Here is a 9229-nt window from a genome sequence, read left to right as displayed (position 1 = left end):
TCCTTCCTGCTCTAAAGCTTTTTCATAAACTTTCACTCATGCTCTAAAACTTGCCTCGATCTCTCCTTCTGCCTTATGCTCCTCAGTCAAAGTTTTTCTTCTGAGGAGGCAAGAATTGAGGTTGCTGTAGACCTGTACGGATACTGATATGTTCTGCTGGTAACATATTTTGCAGACCTGTGACTTGAATACTTGCCACGGCTAACAACTATGTTGCCCAGGCTAGTCTTAAACTCCTGAACTCAAGCAATCCTCCTGCCTCGGCCTCCCAAAGTGCTGAGATTACAGGCATGAGCCACCACTCCCAGCCCAGAACTTTTTTCATCTCGCAAAACTGAAGCTCTATATCTATTAAACAACAAAAAGTTCCATAACATTTTGAATTGAATTACTTATATAATATTTACTTATATTCCTGAAGGTTACAGGCTGAATAGATTTTTGTATCCCTCCTGGAGTTTCACACCTTGAGGGTGTAAGTTCTTTTATGAGAAAGTTTTACTCAGATGTGTAAAAGCGCATACTTTCAAATCTATCCAAAGAAACCTGTGTCTACATTCCCCCCTCACCTATTTCTTTTATTATTATTATTATACTTTAAGTTCTAGGGTACATGTGCACAATGTGCAGGTTTGTTACATATGTATACATGTGCTGTGTTGGTTTGCTGCACCCATTAACTCATCATTTACATTAGGTATTTCTCCTAATGCTATCCTTCCCCCATTCCCCCACTGCACGACAGGCCCCGGTGTGTGATATTCCCCACCCCATGTCCAAATGTTCTCATTGTTCAATTCCCACCTATGAGTGAGAACATGGGGTGTTTTGTTTTCTGTCCTTGTGATAGTTTGCTCAGAATGATGGTTTCCAGCTTCATCCATGTCGCTAGAAAGGACATGGACTCATCCTTTTTTATGGCTGCATAGTATTCCATGGTGTATATGTGCCACATTTTCTTAATCCAGTCTATCATTGATGGGCATTTGGGTTGGTTCCAAGTCTTTGCTATTGTGAATAGTGCCGCAATAAACATACGTGTGCACGTGTCTTTATAGTAGCATGATTTATAATCCTTTGGGTATATACCCAGTAATGGGATTGCTGGGTCAAATGATATTTCTAGTTCTAGGTTCTTTTGACCCAGTGATCCCATTACTGGGTATATACCCAAAGGATTATAATTTCTTGAGGAATTGCCACACTGTCTTCCACACTGGTTGAACTAGTTTACACTCCCACCAACAGTGTAAAAGTGTTCCTGTTTCTCCACATCCTCTCCAATACCTGTTGTTTCCTGACTTTTTAATGATCACCATTCAAGTGGTGTGAGATGGTATCTCATTGCCACCTCACCTATTTCTAATTCCAAGTCCTAGGCCAGCTAGTCTTTGGTGCTTGCCCTAGCAGGAAGAATATGTCATGGCTGCAGTATGAACAAAGACGCTAAGCTGGCATGTTCCTGGTATGCTTAAGGTGGTCTGGGGAGAGAGACAGAAAGATTTATGTAGAGGAATAGTTGTGTCAGATGATGCAGGACCTAAAATATCAGGTACAGGGTTTCAAGCTTTATCTTGTAGGTGTCAAGTTTTGATTGCAGTATCATGATGAAGGCACTGCTTCAGGGTAATTGGTCTGGTCATGGTGGGTGGTTTAGGGTGGAGAAGAGAGATACTGGAGAGAGAAAGGGCCCATGCAAGGGGTGATGCAATAACCTAGGCTTAAGGCACTAAAGGACAGAACTAGGGTGATATATGGGGTGGAATGAACCAATCATATATGATCAAGATAATGGACAAAGGGGTTAGTGGGAGTTGAGATCTAATTGGATGGATCTGTATAGCATGGGGAAGTTGGGGATGTCCCAGGGTTTACTGTGGGTAATTATCACTTATAAAATAAGGCCATCTTGGCTGGGCGCAGTGGCTCACGCCTGTAATCCCAGCACTTTGGGAGGCCAAGGCGGGCGGATCCGCTGAGGTCAGGAGTTCAAGACTAGCCTGGCCAACATGGCGAAACCCCGTCTCTACTTAAAATACAAAAATTAGCCGGGCGTGGTGGTGAGCATCTGTAATCCCAGCTACTTGGGAGGATGAGGCATGTGGATCGCTTGAATCCAGGAGGCAGAGGTTGCAGTGAGCAGAGGTCGCGCCATTGCACTACAGCCTGGGTGACAAGAGTGAAACTCCATCTCAAAAGAAAAAAAAAAAAGAGAAAGGCCGTCTTAAGAAAGAAGGAAATGGCTTGGGGAGCTGTGAGACAAGGTGATAATGTAGGTTTAGATATTTTCCGTATATGGAAGCAGAGCAAATGCTAATTTGGCAGTTTTTTGGGCACTGGAGCTCAGAGCTAGAAAGAATTGGGGACCATCACAATTTGGTGAGAATTGAGGCTGTGAGAACAGATGAAACTGCCAGAAATGAGAGAAAAGGAAGGACAGCCCAATAGTCAAACTCTGGGAATGCCCATGACTAGATGAAAGAAAAAGGGCATTGGTCGCCAACATATGAGAATGATGAAAGCGTGATGTTATGGAGGCTATCAGAGACTTTCGGGACTATGTTAGTGAAGCTCAGCTACAACTGACGTAGGGCTATGGTGTCCCGGTCCTTGAGAACACACGAGGTTGTTTCACTTAACCTACTCCAAAAGGTCAAGGCACAATAAAACTAGGAACAAGGCCAGTAGATTTGACAAGGACCAGATCACCGACTCTTAGGGGCAGGGAGGAGTGAATCTACACTTCAGTGAGGCAGGAATGGTTGTTGTGGAAGGAAAGGACAGCCCCTGCAAGAGGTCTGCCAGGTTTACCTAAAGGAAGAGGAGAAACAGCAGGGGCTGGCAAAGGTTGTGCTTTTCCTGTTTTTTCACTTTCTAGGATAGGGGTAAATTTGGACATATTTGGAGGCAGAAGGAAGTGAAGGTATAAAAACCAGTGAGTAGGGACAGGAGTGAGGATGGCCTTAGTCAGGCCAACGGCCCTTTTCTTCCAAAACTGAAGGGCAGGACTGGCCCATCACCTGTGGCAGTCTCTTTTGAGATGGAGGTAAGAAGACTGAATAGAGGAAGCAGGGAAAAGGGTTCTGCAGAGCCCGTGCTGGGGGGATTAGGGCTTAGAGAACACTGGAGGAGGTTTAATTGAGCTGCCCCGGGCTGTGCATGAGGGAGTCAGCCAGAGAAGACTGATAACTCCTTCTTCTGTTATCAAAAGTATTGGACATGGCAATTTAGTGGAATTTACAAATCTCAAGGAAGACATTTGAATGTAAGTACAGACACTATACGCAGTCCCAGACATCTGACTTTTTGATTGCCTATTGTTACGAATTTGCTCTATCTCCATTACTTTCTGGTTATGGTAGCTCTCAGAAGGGGACTTTATTTCAGCAGAGTTTCATATTGTGTTTATAATCTCTTACTACTACTAACAAAGTCCTGGAAGATGGGCTTAACCTCTGCAATGTGAGCATGCAGAAGAAAAAGGGTCTTTAAACTCACTCAGCAGAAACTCCAGGAGGGCCCCCTAAAGCTCCTGGGTCTGGATATTTTAACAAACATTACTGTGTATACACCTACCAAAGTGAAGACACATAAAGTCACTCAGCAAAAACTCCAGGAGGGCCGCCTAAAGCTCCTGGGTCTGGATATTTTAACAAACATTACTGTGTATACACCTGCCAAAGTGAAGACACAGTGAATTAATTCCATACAAAAAAGTAAATTCAGCTGGGAAGCTTAAGGTTTTTCATATTCTCCTTGGCATCAAAACCTCCATGCACATAGTAATAGGGACACGTGACAGCCCCCTTGCTTTCTGAAGTTTTCCCTTTCCCAGTACGGCACTAGGCATTTTTGTTGTCTCAGCAATGTTCCTAACCACATGCAGCCTATTGTGTGAGCTTATTGTACATGCCATTACGTAGTGGTGATGACTTGATTAAAAGTCCTTACACTTCTATGACAATATTTTGACTTCTGCATTTAGTAAAGGCTCTGAGCAAAATACACCTCTTAGGGTCAGTCTATCCAATGAGTAGATTGATTTGTTCTCAATATTATAAGTTTTGTTTGAAAAGAGAGCCAATAATTTGAAAATCTGTCAGGAGTGGCGCAAAATCCAACAATGGGTAGCACATTTATAAGTCAACCCAAGATGAACATAAAAGGGTAATGACAGATTACTGGCCATGAAAAGAGAGAGGGGAATCCATTCTTCTGGCTTCTGGCTACACTTTCTATAATGCACACAAATGTAGGGACTACCTAGAATTTACTTTTAATTGTTATTTTTTATATTATTCCAAATGAGTATTCCCTTATCTAGCTCTAGGCATAGTTGGATGAGCACATCTATGTGTACACAACTGGACCTTGGTGAAACTACTCATGTTAAAGACTAGTGCAGTTAGCCATGTTCTTTTAAAAATCAGTATGCCACTTGGCACTCATAGGCTCAAATAACGTCAGTGGCTACAATGTTGTGGAATATATTAGACATTACTGTCAAGAATGAATGTTAGTAGTTTCTTACCAACATTGGTAGTACCTTAATCCAAAGATACTTGGATTAAGTATATTTGCTTAATCCAAGTTTCTGAAACAAATGAATTAGTTGTTCAAGATATCTTCAATGGCTCCCAAGTTGTAGTAATATTGACAGCTCATAATGCATTAAGATAACATTTGATTTATTGAATTGTTGCTCTAAAGCAGGGGTCAGCAAACCATAACCTATTTGCCAACTTCAGCTTGCCATCTGTTTTTTTAAAATTTTAAAATAATTCAGTAATTTAATAGAAATAATTCAATAATTCAAACAGGTTCATAGGAAGTTGCTATTATAGAGAGGCCCTGTGTATGCTTTACCCAGTTTCCTCCAATGAGTACCTTTCACATAATGTGCAATATCAAAACCAGGAAACTGACATTGGTAAATGTCTATGTATATTTCTATATGATTTTATCACATGTAGATTCACGTGGCCACCACCGATACAGACTATGCCATCATCACAAAGATGTCCCTTGTGTCACTCCTTCATAGTCACACACACACCTACCTGCCCCCCACCATCCCTAACCGCTGGCCAACACTAATTTGCTTCCAACTCTTATTATTTTGTCATTTCAATAATGTTATATAAGTGGAATAATATAGCATGTGATATTTTTCAGACTGCCTTTCTTTTTACTCAGCATAAGGCCCTTGAGATTCATCCAAGTGGTTGAATCAATAGTTTGTTCCCTTTTGTTGCTGAGTAGGATTCCACTGCATAGATGTACTACTGTTAACCATCTACGAGAGGACATTTTGGTGGATTTCAGGTTTGGCTATTACAGATAGTTGCTATGAACAAATGTGTACAGGTTTTTGTGTGGAGATAAGTTTTCATTTCTCTGTGACAAATGCCCAGAAGTGCAAGTGTTGGGTCATATGATAAGTATATGCTTAAGTTTTTAAGGAAACTACCAAATTATTTTCCAGGATGGTTGTACCATTTTATATTCCCATCAGCAATGTATGAATATTCATTTCTCCACATCCTTACCAGCATTTGGTGTTGACACTAATATTTATGTTAGCCATTCTGATAGGTGTGTAGTGTCTTACTGTGATCTTAATTTGCATTTCCCAGATGGACAGTGATGTTGAACAAATTCCATGTGTTAGTTATTTATCTTCTTTGGTGAAATTTTTCATCTCTTTTGTCCATTTTATATTGGATTGTCTTTTTGCTGTTTAGTTTTGAGACTTCCTTATACATTCTATGAGTTGTCAGATATGTGGTTTGCAAATATTTTCTCCCAGGTTTGTCTTTTCATCTTCTTTATCAGATCTTTTGTAGAGCAAAAGTTTTACATTTTGATGAAGTCCAGTTTATCATTTTTTTTCTTTTATGAATCATGCTTTTGGTGGCAAGTCTAAAAATTCTTTGCTTAGCCTAGATCTTAGAAGACTTTATGTTCTTTTCTAAAAGTTTCACATTTTACATTGAAATCTATGATCAACTTTAAGTTTTATATATAAAGTGTGAGTTTTAAGTAGAGGTTCTTAAGTTTTGCCTGCCTTATATCATACCAATTGTTCTGGTGCCATTTGTTGAAAATACTATCCTTTCTCCTTTTGTGCCTTTGTTAAAACCAGTTGACAATATTAGCGTGAGGCTATTTCTGGTTCTCTGTCCTATTCTATTGATCTACGTGTTTATCCATTCACCAGTATTGCACTGTCTTGAAAAAGGGTAGCATGGTTCCTCTATTTTAGTTTTCTTTTTCAAAATTGTTTTAGCTACTCTAGCTCTTTTGCCTTTCCATATACATTTTAGAATTATCCATAGCTACAAAAAATATCACTGAGATTTGGCACAAATTGTTGCCCAGCAATTGAACTAAGTCCAGCCATTCTGATATCAGCTTGTGGCTGTGCTATGGGCAGTTAAGTTGGGCACAAAATTTCCCCCAAAGGCACAGCTATAATTTTTCAAGTAAAATTGAGATACTGCTAGGGCCAGGCTACTGCCCTCTCAAATCTATCATTTCTATGTGACTAGCAAGGCCTGCTGGAGACTTTCCATCTGGTTAATTCTCCAATTAAGAGTTGACCCACCCTAAAGTCAAGATGTCAGACCAGGAAGTCCCAAGGTTTCCATGGGTTAGGTATTCAGTTTCGAGAGATGCACATTAATAGCTGCCTGTTTTTCAAAGTGGATGCTGTTTGGTGGTTGGGTCAGGTAGGTGGCCACACTGGGTTGGAAAAGGCCTGAGTGCTCTGAGTGCAATTAAGTCAGTCAGCAATTTCCCTTTCTCCTCCTGGGATTCTGTATTGTGTCTGGAGGACCACCAGGAGGGGTCAGAGACACGTTGGGGAGCAATTTACACAGCCCATTATTACCTTTGTACATGTGGGAGCCCTTGAAAGGGAGAATCCCACTGACAATCATCAGACAGGTAAGTGTGGACATACAACACATCAATTCCATTGTACATTTAGATTTAGAAGCCACTTTACATTGAATCACCCAAAAGGCCCCGCCCACAAGGCCCTATTAGCTTCCCTTCCTCACCACAGAACATGTTAAAAAGCCTTTTACACCACAGGAACACAGACCACAGACCAACGAGTTGAAAATGTGTGCAAGTCAGGGGCTACACGCAGCAAATGAGTGCCCGGTCACTTTACCCCTAACCAGGAGGGTTGCAAAAGAGGCTGTCTGTGGGGAACAAACTTAATTTTCAGCCTTTTTTCTCCTTTAGCCTCTTGTTTCAGGATCAGTGCCCGAACACTGACAACTACCTCTCCTGTGGCAGTGGTGAGCCCCTACAGCATCCAGAAAGAACTGGGGCCCCGGGCTTCTATTTTCTCCCATGCACACCACCACGTTTTACCCCGAAGTCTTCGGCACCTTCTGTCACTCCTGCACCCAGCACCTTGCCCTCATTACTGGCTGAATCAGCTGTGGCCTGCTCTGCACTTTTAGGCATGGCATTGCCTTCACTTCGGCATTTGAACAGTGTTGCAACTGCTTGCAGCTCAATCAAATAACCTTCTGTTTTCAGTCTATCCAAGGCTCTCAATGGAAAAGCAAGGTTCTTATTGATAACACCATTTATTTTACATTGTAACAGGAGTTGCTGACTCCTTACCTTGAAAACATCCCTTCCTCTGCCTGCCTGCAGGAGTAACAAAGCACCGTTTGCACTGTTTGTTTCAATCTCACCTCTTGTTGCTAAGCCTCTAAACATTGTCTCCTGTTCATGAATAGGTAGGACAGTGGGAACCCTTAATCTCCACCAACCCTCGCCCTATATCCATCATTAGGGTTAGAGCATTCACTACCAGATCTCAGGGAGTCTTACATTCCAGAACCTGGCCCATGGTTCCTTTTTCAGAATATCATGTCTTTGTCAGCATCCCATCCTTGTTGCCAAAACTCTCAGTTCCAGGATTTCACTTTACCCTACTGACAAACGAGTAAGTTAGCCTGTTACAATCTCAAGAATGCTGACAGAAGACATGAGACTCTTGAGTCAGAGGCAAAGGACTTTATCACTCATGGCACAGCACTCAGAATGAACCTCAGCATATTTGCATCAGTTCCCCTTGTCTCCAGTTTCAAGGGGGCAATGCAAAGGGCCTGGATGGACAGCAAGCACACGGTGGGGTTCATGTTGTAGTTCAGCTGAACACTGGGTGTGAGGAATCCACTTCTTAAGCAGTTAAGCCTGCTCCTTGATCTCAAGTTACTAGTCATAAATCCTGAGATGGCTCAGGCAAAATTGCCAACAGGGCCTTGCAGTCTTGGCACACCTAGTAAGATAAGAGGCCTGACTGAATCCTCCAACAATTATCCTTTTTGTACTTTGGCTTTGTTCACTCTCATGTGTTTGTCTCAACCTGTTATGTACTGATGGCTCACACAGGCTAGGCACTTATGCAATCAATACTTAATGGGACAGCTGGCTAAGACATGAAGACAGCTTGATTAAGAATATTGTCAAATTGCAGTTTCAAAGAGTGAAGAAGAATAATTCCTTCAGAAGTTTGGCCACCACTAAGTCTGTCAGCTACCTGTGAGTCCTAAGTGGAACTGAGGTCTAAAGGAAACTTTTCTGATTCATCTTTAAGAAATAAGTCTACTGCCAGTTCCTAAAGTACTGTCACATAATACAGTCTAGAAGAAGCCACTTGTATCTTTCTAGAAAGAAATCTTTCATTCTGGTGAGAAGGCTGTAACAACTGATAAGACAATATAATGTTGCCAAGGAGAAGACCCAGTAATTATGCCTGTAGCACAATGCTGAGATGAAACAACTTCTGGGCCAGGCACAGTGGCTCTCACCTGTAATCCCAGCACTTTGGGAGGCCCAGATGGGCGAATTTCTTAAGCCCAGGAGTTCAAGACTAGCCTGGGCAACATGGTGAAACCCCGTCTCTACAAAAAATACAAAAATTAGTGAGCATGGTGGCATGTGCCTGTAGTCCCAGCTACTTGGGAGGCTGAGGTAGGAAAATCACCTGAGCCCGGGAGATTGAGGCTGCAGTGAACTATGATCACATCACTGCACTCCAGCCTGGGCGACAGAGTAAGATCCTTTGTTTTTCTCAGAAGAAAAAACAAAGAAAACAAACAAAAAAAAACCTACTACTCAGTCCAAGAGCTGACTGCAAGAAAAATTTTTTCCTTTGGAGTTATTTCAGCCTTAAAACACCCCCGAAGTTTGTATTATC

The sequence above is a fragment of the Pan paniscus genome, chromosome 6 (assembly GCF_029289425.2).
Source record: "Pan paniscus chromosome 6, NHGRI_mPanPan1-v2.0_pri, whole genome shotgun sequence".
NCBI lineage: Eukaryota > Metazoa > Chordata > Mammalia > Primates > Hominidae > Pan > Pan paniscus.
Note: the sequence above shows the minus strand (reverse complement) of the source record.